Here is a 17,493-nt window from a genome sequence, read left to right as displayed (position 1 = left end):
CTGGTATTACCTGCTAGAACAATGTTTTTATAGTATAGAATTTCTGCTTGGAATTCTACTGAATTCAAGACCATCAACAGACCAGGTGTGAAACCAAGTATCATATTTTTAAATCACGTAGAAAGATACACCATAGTATATCCATTCACAGTACAAAAATGGCGTGTAGGTAGAAAGGAATTGGAAAAGTACTTTGGAGCATTGAATTATATTAAATAGGTGTTTTATTTACACTCAGAGATAAAAAGACAGAATAGTATGCATTTTATATGGTTACAGTTCTCCAGGTACAGAAATCCTACTGAGTCCTATACATAACATTGTATACAGTCCAAACTGATAAAAACATACTACCAAACCAAGTACATTCATAGAGATGGACCTTTCACGTAAGCCCCCTAAATGAGACAGCCTCCTGTTTATTTCTTCATTGCTTTTGGATTTCTTTTCTTCTTTATGAGTAACAATTCTTGCATTTAATTTAAAATAACCAATAAAGTCCTTCCTCCAGCTCCTCCTCCTGCCTCACTCCACTCTGCTTGCAGATGCCAGCATGGCCACCATGACAGCAAGAGGCAGGGCAACATGAGAGATTCTACTGTTCCCTGCACTGGACAGCTTACTGGTAGAAGAATTAATCCCTAAAGAGATTAAAATGGGTTTCAAGATGGCAAAAGAGGAGCCCCCAAGTATCTCAGAGGACTTGCAGGAGATATAAAGGAAGCCATCTTTGCTGACAGAGTCCATCCTGAATAACTCAAAGGTCAGTTTCCAATGAGGACATATAGTGGAAAATCCCAAAATAACACTAACTTAAACACCATAGAAAGTTATTTCTCTCAAGTAGGAGAAATCTGGAGGTAAAGCAGGAATCTTTCTAGCTCACCACCCTGCCATGTCTAAATTGTGCCCTTCAAACTCATTGTCCAAGGTGATTGTTAGAGCATCAGCCATTGAATCCACATTTCAGGCAATAGGATGGAGGAGGGAGGAGGAGAAAGACTTTCAAACCAGTCTCCAATTTAAGGAGACTTCTTGGAAGCTGTTTTGTTTTTCTTTGAAAGTTTATTGTTATATATTAAAAAAAAAACCTATAGTTTTTACATTTTACATTCACCTCTCAGAACATTTAACAGTACCAGTTAATGATGATATGTAAAAAGCTCACTAGCTGCATGAAATGGCTGCAAATTTTTACTGTGTTCTGGTATCAAAGTGGTTTGAATTCTTTGGAAAAATTGGTGTAATATGAGGTCCTGTGATTTCAAATCTCCAGATGACGAATGAGATTTTTAGGTCAGGAGAAAATTTTGTAAAAATTCAAGGCTAAAAGGAAATGTTAATAGAAAAGCAAAACCAAAAATATAGTAAAAATAGATTTTCTCCTCACCCCCACATTAGGTAAAAAAAAAAAATTGCAACCAAGCCCCCGGCACACACATACACACACAATATTTCTTTTAGAAAAATCACCCAATCCATATAGGATCTCCCACAAACAACACTTCCAATTATACCTCATAGACAAAATCTAGTCTCATGACTATCTGGCCAATGCAATACTTGAGCTGGATACAGAGACGTGGCTCTCAGTCTGTGTCATAGATACCATCTTTTTTCCTTTGTTGTTAATTTTGATCTATTACCCTAAAAATGAGGGTCTAACACCTACTTTAAGATTTGATTATAGTGTTCTACTAGAAATCTAGTGTCTGATAAAAACATGATGTGAGCCACATACATAATTTAAAACTTTCTAGTAGCCATATTAAAAAATTAAAAGGAACCAGGTAAAAATAATTTTAATAATGTATTTTATTTAGCCTAATATATCTAGAATATTTCAATATGTAATCATTATAAAAATTACTAATTAAAATAAAATAGCCAATAATGCCTAAAACCGGCTTAGTGAAAATTAAGATAATGGTAATTAGGGGAAAATGTTTGTAGTATAAATAACAAAAAAAAATGGTTAATACCCATATTTAGAGATTCTCCTCTATAAAAAGGAAAAAGAGCATAAGTTCAAAAGTCCACAATACTGGTTCCATTTCAGTTGTTTCATTTTTTTAAATCATATAAGTTGGTTCCTTTCCATCCATTCCACTAGCCTATCTATCCATCCATTCATTCATCCATCTGTCCATTTATGTTATTCAACAAATAGTCTTTCTCTGTAGAATCCTTAAAAAACCTTCAGTATAGTAGGAGATGCTATTGTTGGCCCATCCACATGCCTTAGAACCTATGGCTGTCAGCCCACAGATGTATGCCTAACCTGAGGAGAAGGCCAGAAGCACTGAGTTCACATCTCTGGAAGCAACCCTTCATCAATGGTGAGCAGCTGGGGATGAATACCATAATGCTTCACTCCCCAGATGGGACAACTGGGAGCATACAGTTCACTGTTTCCCAGTGATCCCTGTGGGATTGAACCCTAATTGCTCTGTAAACACATTGGCTTCCTTCCATTCCCTGACTCATTTCCCATTCCTTTTTCAGTCCTTCTTAAAATTACTTCTCAAATCCTTGCTGCAAAGTCAACTTCTAGGACAGCCCAGCCTAAGAAAAAGTCTAACTCAAACTTTTCCTCCACAAATGAGGGATTGCTCTCCCATCTATGCTCTCAGAGTATACATTTGTATTGTTCTCACAGCACATTTCATTTGTTGAATTGTATTTTTTTAAAAGATTTTATTTATTTATTCATGCGAGACACACACACACACAGAGGCAGAGACACAGGCAGAGGGAGACTCCAGCTCCATGCAGGGAGCCTGACGTAGGACTCGATACCGGGTCTCCAGATTCACGCCCTGAGCTGAAGGCGGCGCTAAACTGCTGAGCCGCCGGGGCTGACCTGTTGAATTGTATTTTAAAGGTTTCTATCTCTCACTTGTTTTAGATTGTAAACTGCTTGAGAACAAGAATCTTGTTTACTTCTTGTCTACCTCATACCAAATGGCACTTTTCCTATAAAATTTATCTTTTTAATTCTTTTAAGTTTTTATTTTAATTCCAGTATAGTTAACATAAAGTGTTATATCAGTTTCAAGTGTACAATATAGTGATTCAACACTTCTGTAATTACCCTGCGCTCATCACGAAAAGCACACTCCTAAATCCCATCCCCTGTTTTACCCTTTGGTAACATTCAGTTTGTTCTCCATTGTTAAGAGTCTTTTTATTTCTTTTAGCTTTCTTCCACATTTTTTTTCTTTTTAATTATTAGGTCAACATTGCCCTTTTTCCTTGAACATATTTGTCCTCTTTTCATCAGAGTGTGTTTATTGAGTATTCCTTGGAAGCCTGATACATAATTGTTGAGGGAAGCCATTGAGAAGACATGACCACCAGTTAACTGGTGAGCAGGACCCCAGCCATCAGAGGCACCTCACCTCCGCTTTTGTCCTTGGAATGTGTGTATTGCTTGCCTTCCCTGCTAAGCAAAGGCTGCTCCAAGGACATAGCTTTGAGATAGCGATGTGGTGTTGAGACCACCTGGACAATATATGTGACTGAACCCAGGTAAGGGCTGTATATAGACATTTAAGATTTAGTGGTTCGGGGACAGCGTTTGGAGATCCACTCACTTTGCCATGCCTAAGATAACCCTTGAATATAAGTTCCCTTGCTTTTTAAACCTGCCACCTACCAATGTGGAGTGGCTTGCCTTTCTTGGGTCTCTCCCTGCCCTCTGAATAGAAGAGCTCGTTTCAGAATATACCTGAGACCAAGAAGCTAAGAAACCAACAATAATCATATTTTGTATCTTTACTATGGACATTCTCTAGTTTTAATACCTATCAATCAAATCTACTTTAGTGTAATGGTATTTAGGGTATTTTATATCCTTACTTTTGCCCAGTTGTTCTATTTTGAACTGAGAGGTTAACTAATGTCTATTAACATTAACATATTTCTAATTCTCCTTTCTTTCTCATAATCTTGGCTTAATGAATATCATGGTTATTCTATTATATGCATAGATATTAATGATTTCTGTATCTTCACTGAACTCTTTAGTTTTATAAAGTACATCACTTGTCTCTTAATTTCAATTATACTTTGATCACAGCCTCTATTCTTTTCTGCTCACATATGTCTGTTAGAATTTTATGCATTCTTTAATTTTTAATCTGTCTAAATTACTTTGCTACAGGTAATTCCTTGTGTACAGCGTTCAGGTGGGTTTGATTTTGTGATCCAACCCATTATTAAGTTCTATGAATTTATTGTTATGCCTTCCTAATGAATTGAGCCTTTTATCATTATGCAATCTCCTCCTTTATTTCTGACAATACTCTGTCTTGAACTCTATCATAGCGGATATTAATATAGCCATTCCATCTTTCCTGTGCTTATTGTATGAATGATATATCTTTTCCCTGAATTTATTTCAACCTATCAATATCTTTATATTTGTAGTGCATCTGTAATAAACAGCATACAGTTGGGTCTTGCTTTGCAATCTATTTGGAAAATCTTGCTTTTTAGCTCTCCCATCTGTGCTGTGTGTGTGTGTGTGTGTGTGTGTGTATTTTAAAGATTTTATTTATTTATTCATGAGAGACATAGAGAGAGAGAGAGCCAGAAACATAGGCAGAGAGAGAAGCAGGCTCCTCATTGGGATCCTGATGCAGGACTCGATCCCAGGACCCCAGATCACAACCTGAGCTGAAGGCAGATGCTCAACCACTGAGCCACCCAGGCACTCCTGTGCTTGTATGTTTTGAGTGTTTGAATATTAGCATTTAATATAATTATCAACCATTATTAAGTTTAGATCTACCGTTTTACTGGTTTCTGTCTTTCCCCCTTCTTTGTTTGTTAGATTATTTTTCTGTTTCATGTTTCCCGCCTTCTTTTGATTTTTTTTAAATACTTTATCTATGGGCTTATAAACTGTATCTGTGTGTATTAATTTTTAGTGATTATGGTAAAGATTTCAATGTACATCCTTAACTTTTTGCAATTGATCTAGAGTTAATATTGTACCACTTGTTGTAAAACATAGAGATCTTACAATCCTATAGATCTACTTATGGCCTTCTAGCTTTTATTCTACAGTTGTCATATATGTAACATCTGCATGCATTATGGTCCCTACATGACAATGTTATAATTTTTGGCTTCAGCAGTAATATATTTTAAGAAAGTGAGGGGAAAATATTTTATATTTACTCAGGTACTTATGATTTATTCATTTTCTCATAAAATGGATGTCTGAAAGAAAGTGGTAGTACCAGAGTTGGTTCAATGGCTCAACAAAATCATCAAAGACTAGAGTTTCTGTTTTTGTTTTTCTATCATGCCATCACATCAGATTGGTTTGGACTCCAGGCTTGTTCCTTCAAATGCACACACTGTAGGTGTCAAATTTGAGGAATCATCCTTTATAGGTTTACTAACATTCAGCTGAAGAATAAGAGTGTTTCATTCAATACTTTTTAAGAAGCCCAGTAAGATCAATGCCTTTGAATAAGAATCTTAAGAAAGCATATTGTAATATATTTTCATCCTCTATCATGGGAGGCAGGGTCTCTAGTAAGGAGATAAGAAAGAAAAATAGCTCCTAGGTAGGAAGTCAACAGCTCCTGCCATTCCCTCTTACATCTATTTATTTATTGGTAGTGGCTGCTAAGTGTGCTATATTTAAAAGAACTGATGACTCAACTTAGAAGAATTGAAAACTGATCAATATACAATATCTGCCATGCATATGAGAAAGAAGAATGCTGGGGGTGTTTTTCTTCCATTGGCCTAAAATATGTCACTCAATCCTGGAACTATTGCCTTCAATGCTATATTGTCAAGTCCTCACTGCTTTAGAAAGCCACCGTCTGAACTGAAATTCTAGTTTTACTACACACCACTATTTAAGACACCCACCTGCCTCTAGAACTCCTGATCTGCATTGAAGGTTAGCTTTTATATCCAACTTTAGATCCAAACTAGATACAAATTCCATGTTACTCATTTTGGAATAATAAGAGCCCAGTCTTAACCTGAACTGAACTAGCGTCTCACATAAAATCTACATATAATTGACCCCCCCCCAACACGCCCACATGCTCGAGTAAAGCTTAGCATAAAGTAATAATTATTACAGGTGATGCTTCTGAACATGTTAATGAAGATCATCTGTGGTAGAGGAAACTTCCTGGAGACCCTCAAATTACTTTACATATTTCAAAGCCATGCAGATTAAGACCAGATTTGAAATTCCTCTGTTGTTTATTAAGCTACAGAATGTTTTTAATATTTACTGAATTGGTCTACTGTATCATAGAAAACTAATTTTTTATCAGTAAGTGCATATAATTAAAGCCAATGATTACCATTTCAAGCATCAGCTCATAAATCAAATGAATAAACAAGCCATGTCAGCTTCAATAAAGTTAACATTTGGCCTGGCTTTAGTTAACACATAGTTTTTTTGCTTTCCAACCTCTAGTTTACATAAAAGATTTTTAAAAGGAGAGTAGACTGTGACTGCTGGACCATTCTTCAGTTATCTATCATAGTCATCATGTCACAGTCCTTATATATTGTATTTGTACATTCTGAAATTATACAGTGCCCTAAAAATGTGATGGAAGTTATTCCCCTTGGGAAATAAATTATTTTAAGTAAATCTATTCTACTGAAAGCAGAGGAAATGCAAGTAGTGTTACTTGAATATCAAGTAAATGATTAAGCATATAGTTTCCATTTATTCATGAGCTATAGCTACACAATGCCAAATTTCCAACTGTCTGATATTACAAGGAAGGAAGAAAACGGATCTGACACATATAGGGTTCATTTGATCTTAAAAGAAAGTGTTTCCAAACCTTAACCTCCCCCAAGCTTATTCATTCTTTCCCATGGGGAAAAAATCAATCCAGGAAGGAATTCACTCCAGCTTGTATCACATAAAAATCTAAAAACTCTAAAATTCTAAATAAAATGTTTCTCTAGACTGAATAATGGCCACCCAAGGATATCAGATACTAATCCTAGAACCTGTAAATATTATGTTCTGTGGCAGAAGAAGTCTTTGTAGATGTGATTCAGTTAAGGGTATTGAGATAGAGAAATTATCCTGGTTTATCCAGGTGGGCCAAAATATAATCACATTTATCGTTATGTGAGGGAGACACAGGGAGATTTAACACAGATACCCAGAGAAGAAGGTGATACAAGACAGAGCAGATAGAGATTTGAAGATGGTGGTTTTGAAGGACGGAGTAGCACTCCCAAGGGGCCAAGAAATGCCTACAGTCATCAAAAGCTGGAGAAACCAAGGACCAGACTCCTCTCCAGATTTCCAAGGGAGCATGGCCCTGTTGGCACCTTGATGGTGGCCCCATGATACTGATTTTGGACTTCTGGCCTCTAGACCTGTGAGAGAACAAAGCTTTTGTTTTAAGCCACCAAATTTACGGTAATTTGCTACAGCAGCCATAAAACAAGTATTTTACCAGTACTGTTAAAATCTGAGCCTGCTAGCTCAGTTGCTCAAAGCAATTTTTCTTCACTGACATGTTGCCACAGAGCATGAGAGTGTGCCAGTTGTACAGATGAGAAAAGTGTGGGTCAGATATATAACACAATGATTAAGATCACACAAGGCAGGCAGTGAAGCAGCAAGGCTTTCAGTTTGGGTTGTTCTGTTCCAGAGGCTGAGCACTTTACCACACTAATCCCTGGGATAGAGGCTTCTTGTCTTAGCCTCTGGAATCATCTTCCATTCTACTCCTAGCGGAAACCCTGGTTTCTTCCTCAATGTCTCCCTCTTCCTCATGTCCACACCTATTCAATAATGCAGTTCTTTCTATCCAAACTCAGTTATAGTTCCTGAATCCATCTCCTCTACCCATCCCATTGCCACTTCTTTAGCTCATGCCTTTATTATATTTTCCTAAATCATGGCAATAGTTTCCCAACTCTCTCTCCTTACTCAATGGTTCTGTTACCTAAGCTATACCATCAGGACCTCAGCATGGCATAAACAACCCTTCATCATCTGATCCCAGTGACCTATTGTTCTTTATTTCTCTCTCACACCAGAACACTAGGTGTGGGAGAGAAATAAACCATGCTAAAGTTTGCATCCCTCTCCTGTACACTAGGCTTTCACAAATGTATGATTTTTGTCCTGCTATTCTTTCTGTGTGAAATGAACTTCCTCTTTTCTACTGGCCATCATGCTTGCTCATTCTTCACAATTCAGGACCAATGTCACCTGGTTCATAAAGCCTTTCCTGATTCTTCCAGGGAACCCTAGATGCTTTCTCAAATAACATGTACCACAGTGCATATACCGACAGGATCATGAACTCCTCAAGAGTCATATGGAGATATTATAGACTTTCTATTCTGGTTCAACCATCTCCAAACTAGGGTAAAGAATACCTGTTTGGTGAGCATGAAGAAAAGCATTTAAATTTTTTAGTTTCTATTTTTCTTTATTGTTTTAAATTTTGATATCTAATGTTTTATAAAATATACATAAAATACACCAGTAGTACATGTATGTAATTTTCAAAAAAGAAATATATACAGGGAGATGATCACTATTTTTTTAAATATTTTATTTATTTATTCATGAGAATACACAGAGAGGAGAGAGAGAGAGAGGCAGAGACCCAGGCAGAGGGAGAAGCAGGCTTCACGAAGGGAGCCTGATGTGGGACTCCATCCTGGGTCTCCAGGATCACACCCTGGGCTGCAGGCGGCGCTAAACCGCTGAGCCACCTGGGCTGCCCGATCACTAGTTTTTTAACTGATAAAAAAGCACCATAACATGGCAACCTTTGGTTTTGCCTCTGAGGGGATTCAATAATAAATCACTCAGATCCAGCAGATGAATTTCATTGTTTCTGAAAAATTAGCATCTAGGACAGTTCTCCACACTTGGCAGATACTCTGTTAATGTTAACTGAGTGAATATAAATAAGTACATGAGAAATGCATTCTTAGCATGCATGTTTTCATGGAAGAAATAACAAATAGTCTTTTGATCCTGATGGTCTTGAGTTAGAATTCTGAACTTCACACTTTAGAAGTTTATGTCTTTGGGTAAGTTACTTATCATTTGAAACATCAATATTCTCATCTTGTGAAATAAAGACAATACGGCAAGGTGACTATGAAAATTACAAGATATAACAAATGCTAGCCACTTAGCCTGTTCCCACGACACATGAAGAACACAGTGCTTGGGGATCCCTGGGTGGCACAGTGGTTTGGTGCCTGCCTTTGGCCCAGGGTGTGATCCTGGAGACCCGGGATCAAGTCCCACATCGGGCTCCCGGCGCATGGAGCCTGCTTCTCCCTCTGCCAATGTCTCTGCCTCTCTCTCTCTCTCTCTGTGACTATCATAAAAAAAAAAAAAAAAAAAAAAAGACACACAGTGCTTGAAGCCATGTCTGCAGTTCTGTGTGACAGCCCAAACCAGAAACCCCTTGGACCTCATAAGTACACCTTTCCTTTTACCAAAATTACTTTGCCTTACAGTCACCTGAGAAAAAGGCTTGTGTCTGTAGATGTGGATGAATTACATGGCTGAAATCCAGGTAATTTTATTTATTTATTTATTCATGAGAGACAGAGAGAAAGAGGCAGAGACATAGGCAGAGGGAGAAGCAGGCTGCATGCAGGAACCCCAATGTGGGATTTGATCTCAGAACCCCAGGATCATGACCCAAGCTGAAGGCAGATGCTCAATCATTGAGCCACCCAGGTGTCCCAATCCAGATAATCTTAAAGTCAGAGAAGAATCTTATAAAGTCAGGGTTACTGAGGCACCTGGTGGCTCAGCTCAAAGCACCTTGAGCATCTGCCTTTTGCTCAGGTAGTGATCCTGGGGTGCTAGGGTCCTGAGATTAAGTCCTGTACCAGGCTTCCCGCGGGGAGCCTACTTCTCCCTCTACCTATGTCTCTGCCTCTCTCTGTGTGTCCCTCATGAATAAATAAATAAAATCTTACAAAAAAAATCAAGGTTACTCATGAACTTCCCCATTCTGCCACACTTCAAAAAAAGTTTGCTGAAATGAAGTTACTTTCTTCAGGATTTAGACCTGTGTGCTCTCTGAGCTCATCTGGGTTAAAGAGTGACATTGCTCTTAACGACTTGCAGGTAGGAAGGGGATAAACCTCTTCATTTAGTCATTGATGGGAAGTCCCCAAGAGCAGAGAGAAGGTCATCATCTTCTATGACCTGTGAAAACACAACTAGGTCCAAAGGCACTTAACAATATCAGAGAGGAGGCATGGAGAGAGAAATCAGGTAGGCTGCTAAGTCCTGAGTGATAACAGAGCAGCTAACTGGCAGAGCTGTTTTAATAAAGTGTTAACCTATGAGATGCCCAGAGGACTGACTTGTCCAGGCCCTTTCCAGATGGACTAGGAAGTTGTATGGCAGGAGTCTAGGGCTGTTCTTGCATACAGCTTCCTAAGGGGATTATGAGTCAGTCCAAGTTACAGCACAGGTGCCGAGTGTTCAGTCACCAAGTCCCCGGAGGACAAGACAGGAAAGGGCAGAAGAAGGACAGGCTCAGTTAAGCCTCTGAGCCCTCCTGCTCTTAGTTTAGTAGCTCCTCTTCTATAAAGTCCTTCTTGATCCCCCAGGACAGAAAAGCTTGAGAGCTGAACCTTCACCATCTCCATAGAGGTATCATTTGGGGTCTGCTCCCCAAATGTGCCTTTCCCAAGGCCCACTCTCCAACACCATACTGGGTATGGAAAAGGTTTGTCAGTCTATTCATAGTTGTAGCTTAGTTAATGGCACCTACTCAGAATAGAAATCTAGGGATCACTGGTGATGTCTTTTTCTCTTTCTTTCCAAAGAGTCACAAGTCCTAAACATTCAACCTCAGATTTTTCCCTTAGATGTATGCTCTTTCTTCCACATTGCCATGAGCTTAGTTAGCCTTCAACATTTTCCTCTCCAACTATAAAATTCCTTTTCTAGTCCCCAGTCCCCAGACAAGAATTTGCTCTCTCAGGGCTTTTTCAGGAATGTAAGTCTGGTCCTATGACCCTCATCTCAAGCTGTTTTAATGATTTCCCACCCTATACAATGATTGCAAACTGATCACCCCTTGGGTCAAATCTGGACCACAGACATGTTTTGTTTTGCCTCAACAATGATTTGTTTGAAAAGAAAATTAATTTCTGGCCAATACTGAAAAATCTTAACATGTCATACACCTACATACACAAGCATATTTAACTTTTTCTTAGGAAATTAAAGATCTGGGAACACTGGGCCCAATTCAAACAGGGCCACAGCCACGGCTGCTGCCTTTTTTAAATGGGGCCTAATTCTCAAGTTCTTTTTTTTTTTTTTTAATTCATGAGAGACACACAGAGAAAGAGAGAGGCAGCAACATAGGCAGAGAGAGAGGCAGGCTGAATGAATGCAGGGAGCCTGATGTGGGACTCAATCTTAGGACTCCAGGATCATGCCCTGGGCCAAAGGCAGACATCCAACCACTGAGCCACCCAGGCATCCTAATTCTCAAGTTCAACATAATCCCCACCATGCCTTATTGTTTGTCCACACTGAAGCTGCCATCAGCTGCCATTTATTATTACTTTTGTGGTGTTCTTTCCTCAGAGTTAAGAGAAAAGTGAAATATTATGATACCTGAGTTTATGTTAATTGGAAAAACAGAAGAAAAACTTGAAATGGCAATGAATTCAGAAAAAAAAATGAGAAAAAGTAGATTTCTATCAGAAGCAAAGACATACACACGATGTGTATCTGAGTCAATATAAACACCATTTTCTAATAACCTACTTAAGTCATTCATTTGTCACCTAATTCTGGTCTCTGGAGACTTTTGTGTTTTTGACACTGTCTTAAAGAATGAAGCCAGGGATGCCTGGGTGGCTCAGCAGTTGGGAGTCTACCTTTGGCTCAGAGCCTGATCCTGGATTCCTGGGATCAAGTCCCACATTGGGCTCCTTGCATGGAGCCTGCTTCTCCTCCCTCTGTCTGTGTCTCTGCCTCTCTTTCTGTGTCTCTCATGAATAAAATAAAATCTTAAAAAAAAAAAAAAAGAAGAAGCCTTAATCGCTTACCATGACAGAGCCTCTCACCTCATCAGCTCTCAGTTTTTTCTTCTCCCATCTCTACCCTACCAATGTTACCCTTAATCCATTCTTCCCAGATAACTGCTATGCATGGACATAATAAGAACAACTACTACTGAATCTTTCCTATCAGCTAAAAATAGATAGGTGTATAATGGGTCTGTTTCTCAAGGCCATTTGTTCTCACCACTAAAATCTTTCATAAGCAAGACAATAAATCTAAAAAATCTAAATTGAGGCTTTAGGATGCACTTAGAATTTTGTGCCTGGTACTGCTTTAAGCTCTATCTACAATACTCTTTAAAAATAGGTTCTGACATCTTGTATTATAGCTGGGAACACAGAATCCTAGAGGAGTTTAGGAGTTCCAGAGATAACATGGTTAGTGAGAAGCTCAGGCAGGAATTGAATTCAGGTTTATCTGATACCAATGATTCTTTTTTTTTTTTTTTTTTGATACCAATGATTCTTGACCTTAGTTCCTCCCCAAAAGTATTCCTTGATCTATAGTGCACTTCTCTGTCATTATCTACATAAAATTTTTACCAATTCTCGGTGACTCAGCTCAGATATCCTCTGCTATATGAAATCACTCCTGAGTTCCCCTGCCCTTCTTTGGCTACAACATTAATTCCAAAAAATACATATTTATTGAGTTCCTGAGATAATACGCATAAAGAATTTATAAGCCTGGCACATAACAAGTGAAAAAGCAATCAATTCTAACCCTTACTACCCACTTACAGTACATTGTGATTATTTGGAATTATTTTACGTCTGATGGCACTTATAATCTGGAAGGAAAGAAGTGTGATCAAAGAATGCTAAATCCATTCATATGTAGGGCAATGGAAAGTTGTTTTGAAAACCGTAAAAAAGTGGACAAACCGAAATCCCTTTTAGCAGGGTATCAGATGGTTTCAGCTGATTTGAACACTGAAGTCTGAATGAATATTGAAATTCTTTGAGTGGAGTAATAATGCTCTAGAAAGGAACCTGAAGTGATTATTGAAAACACCTACCCAGTAGAATAGGAAGAGAAAAGAACAATAAAGTGAAAACCTAACTGAGGACAGAAATAAATAAGCTGTCGTAGGCGGGATCCACATGGAAGCATTGTGTTTCAGAAAATGCCAAGGGCAAAGATTCTGAAGTCACAATGAGCTGAGCTTTATGCTTTTGTGAACTGAGGATTTTTACAAATCTTCCTGTATTGGAATGTTGCAAGAATTAAGCTAAATGAGATAATCTATGTGAAAAGTTTTATTCTTTGCCTGTCATTTGATTAAGTCCATCCAAAATGTGTGTTCCCTGCTCCTTACCAACCTTTTCTGAATGCTAGTATCCAGCTTGTCTATTTTTTTTCTTTTTGTAATAGCCTTATTGAGATATAAAACATACCATACAATTCACCCATTTAAAGTGCACATTTCAATGGTTTTAGTATATTCACAGAGTTGTATGGTCATCATCATTACAATCAATAGAACATTTCTATCACCCCTCCCAAGAGGAACCCCATACCTTTTCGCTATTACCCTGACACCTATGCTTCCCTGCACTAGGCAGCTAGCAATCTAATTTCTGTCTCTATAGATTTGCCTATTTTTGACACTTTATATACATAGAATCACATGAGAGCTCTTGTGACTAGCATCTTACACTTAGCATGCTATCTTTAAGATTCATCTATGATGTAGCATGTGGGGACATCTGGGTGGCTCAGTGGATGAGCGTTTGCCTTTGGCTCAGGGCGTGATGCTGAATCCAGGGATCAAGTCCCGCATCGGGCTCTCTGCAAGGAGCCTGCTTCTCCCTCTGTCTAAGTCTCTGCCTCTCTCTTTGAGTTTCTCACGAATAAATAAATAAATCTTTTTAAAAAAATAAAGATCTGGGATCCCTGGGTGGCGCAGCGGTTTGGCGCCTGCCTTTGGCCCAGGGCGCGATCCTGGAGACCCGGGATCGAATCCCACATCAGGCTCCCGGTGCATGGAGCCTGCTTCTCCCTCTGCCTGTGTCTCTGCCTCTCTCTCTCTCTCTGTGACTATCATAAATAAATAAAAATTAAAAAATATATTTAAAAAATAAAGATTTTATTTATTTATTTATTTGTGAGGGAGAGACAGAGATCGCATGTGTCCATGGAGGTGGGGTGGGGGGAGCAGAGGGGCAGCAAGATAGAGGGGGAAAGAATCTCTAGCAGACTCAGCACTAAGCACAGAGCCTGACTTGGGGCTGATCTTATGACCTTTCCACTTTCTCTGATTCCTACACCTTATCCCTTCTGCATTCTGGAAACTCCCTTAAGGTATAAGAAACCCTGAATGATCCCCAAGAGACAGAGGCCCTTTAGCCTGACTTGAAAATTGTCAGACCATGATTTAACTTAGCTTGGAGCTCTTCATGGACCATGAATGGCTGTATGTCTAACATACCAACATAATGTACGGGTCAGCAGGGTTAGGTCACTCCAAGCTTCTCTCTGAAGAAGAATCATGAAGATAGCTGAAGTTCATTGAATCAGATTTACACTATTACCCTAAACAAAACTTTTATTGGTTCTACTTGGGCTTGTCTGTGTCCACCTCTGGAACACTAACCAGGCCCAGGGATTGGGATACTATGATTCTCAAGCCTGATGAGTCAAATGCTCACTTTATCCCTGTGGTTGAGGAGAACAAGTTGAGAGGGAAGCTTGCCCCATGATGTGGTCCATGTAGAATTAAGGAGTTTCCCAAAGTTCCCCACATAAAAGTAGGATGCAGTTACCAGAGGGGAAGAGGCAAAAGCAGGAAACGTCCATGTCCATAAAAAAAAAAAAAAAAAAAAAAAAAAAAAAGAGTATAGGCTCTGTTTTTCTGAAATTTTTCTGATACTCCAAACTGATACTGCAAACTAAGACTTTTATATCATTGATTTTCTTATCTCCCCAGATCTTCCTTTGGCTTTGGAAAGTTTTTCTTTCAGTGTTGCTTACTTTCAAATCTCTTTTCAAGTCGATGCTGCACCTCTTCTGTGTCCAGTTCCATATTATCTATCTCCAATTATCCCATTTTTTTCTTTCTCTACATCCTGATTGAAAAGTCCCTTGTAAAAAGTCAAAATGATTAGAAAATGCACTCAAATTCATGACACCCCATAAATCATACTTTATAACTATTATTATTTAATACTAATTTTTAAAAAATAGTTCATAGCTTTAAAAGCCTAAAGTATGACATTTCAAACCAAGAGTCCACACATGAATAAATCAGTGTGATCTTGGAAAATCCACGTTTTGGTACTATTTTACTCACATGGCAGTTTGGAAACTATTATTTTCTCGGTGGCATTTTTTTTTCAAGGTAATCTTAATTTTCAACACCCTCTCATCTCTTCCAAAGATTTTTCTCAAGAATGTTGAGTAAGTACAAGAGTTCTCCACATAGTCTAATTGAGAAAGACTCTAGGTCGAAGTTGAATTGGTTGAAAGGAATTTGCTCCTGTGAGAGCCTGCCACACTCAGAGCACATGAACCATAGATGGTCAGACTAGGAGTAGCAAAGCTATCTGCAGGCTGGCCAGTTTGCAAAGTCATCTCTCCCTGGCTCCTTTGCCTGCTAAGAACCATAAAACATTAGATCTGGATGCAACCTTACTGTTCACATTGTCCACTGTCCTCATTTCATGGAGGATGAAACCAAGGGCCAGAAAGGTGAAGGGTTTTGCCAGGATTGCCCAGTAAGTTAATAGACGGGCTAGGAAAGAACTCAGGCCTTCTGACAATAGTCTAGTACTCTTTCCACTCTGCCACACTCTTCTGCTTTCAAGGGTCTCTTTCCTCTAACAAACAGCTGAAATGACTTCTCCTGTCAGGTCTTGTCTGCCTTCATTTGAGGCTGGTAGGTCTCTCTCCCTCTCAACCTCCTCATTCCCTCCCTTTCTCCCTTCTATCTTTTCTTACGTCTGCCCATTTGTTTCCTACTCTGCTGTATATAAGATACAGCAGAAGGATGCATAAAATACCTCAAGATCATAAAAACAAGTAGAAGAAAAAGTAAGGGTAAAAATAAGGCGAGAGGAATGAGATAAAAAATGTATATTGTATTAAGCTAAATACTTGCTACAAGGGCAAGTCCCAGATTTGCCTCCAAACATCCTAACAATGAAGACATGATACACAGGAGTCTTTCTAATAGGTCAATTACTTAAGATGACACAATTGGTCTTAGTACTGAAACCAGATGTATATATTCTACAGAAGTTCTTCATAAGAAAAATACTTGATGCTTTCCCCCCACCCCTCTTTAGGTTTTGGTATATGTCTTGCTGAAGCAAGCACCTCCCTTTAAGTTATCTGGCCTGGAACAGGCTGAAACTAAGCCTTTAGGAGTTTTATTGGTATTCATCATTAAGGAGTCTTAGCCCAAGTCACAGAGATGGTAAACGCCCTCCTAAAACTTACGTGAGAGTGACCTCTATGCTGGTCCAATGGCCCAGTCACTGTCTTCTGCCCTGCCATGATGTCCCCAGCAGGTAAAATGTTGTCCTCTGTACTCACTACCAAAGTGAAGAGCCTCAGCTTGCAGACTCAGCCAGTTCCAGGCAGTCTTCAGTGAGGAAGGCATGTGCTCTCACAGTGTTGTGAAAACCCCAGGGTAAAACTAGACTTGTGAGCACCCATCACATTCTCTTATTACATTTTTTTTCTTTTCTTTTAAGATTAAAAAATTTTTTTTATTTATTCATGAGAGACACACAGAGAGAGGCAGAGGCATAGGCAGAGGGAGAAGCAGGCTCCCCACGAGGAGCCCAATGCAGGACTTGATAGCAGGACCCCAGGGATCACGACCCCAACCAAAGGCAGACGCTCAAACACTGAGGCACCCAGGCCGTCCCCCTTATTACATATTCATAAGTGAAATTTCTTCTTCTTGAACTGCTGTGCTCACTGTTCATTTAATTAAACTTCTGTAGGTATCTATTTTAGAGTATGACTCCATTTTTGCCTAATTATTTGCACTTTTCTTATTTACGTAAAATAGCTGATGTCTTTTATATTTACCTCAATTCTTTCCAACATCAATAAGGAACACTTGTCAGTATAATAATATCTCTTAAGGCAGGTCTATTTGGGAAAAGTTCTGAGGTAACCCAGGCCCACCCCAACATGCAGGGTCAAGGGAAGGAGATACTCAGAATTCTGATAGGGAGATTGGAGATACTACCCTGGGCCTCACAAGCATCACTGGAAGGCAATGGGTAGCAGGATCAGAAGGTGGATACCTAGCTTAGCTAGTTCCTCTTACTGCCTGGGAGATGGTTCAGTCCTGCTGGAGTCTTTAAGGAAGGCCCGGGCCTCAATGCCCCTGTTCCAGCCAAAAGCCTTGTGAGGATGTGAAGAGCCATCTCTACTGTCAGGTT

The sequence above is a fragment of the Canis lupus genome, chromosome 33, assembly GCF_048164855.1.
Source record: "Canis lupus baileyi chromosome 33, mCanLup2.hap1, whole genome shotgun sequence".
NCBI lineage: Eukaryota > Metazoa > Chordata > Mammalia > Carnivora > Canidae > Canis > Canis lupus.
Note: the sequence above shows the minus strand (reverse complement) of the source record.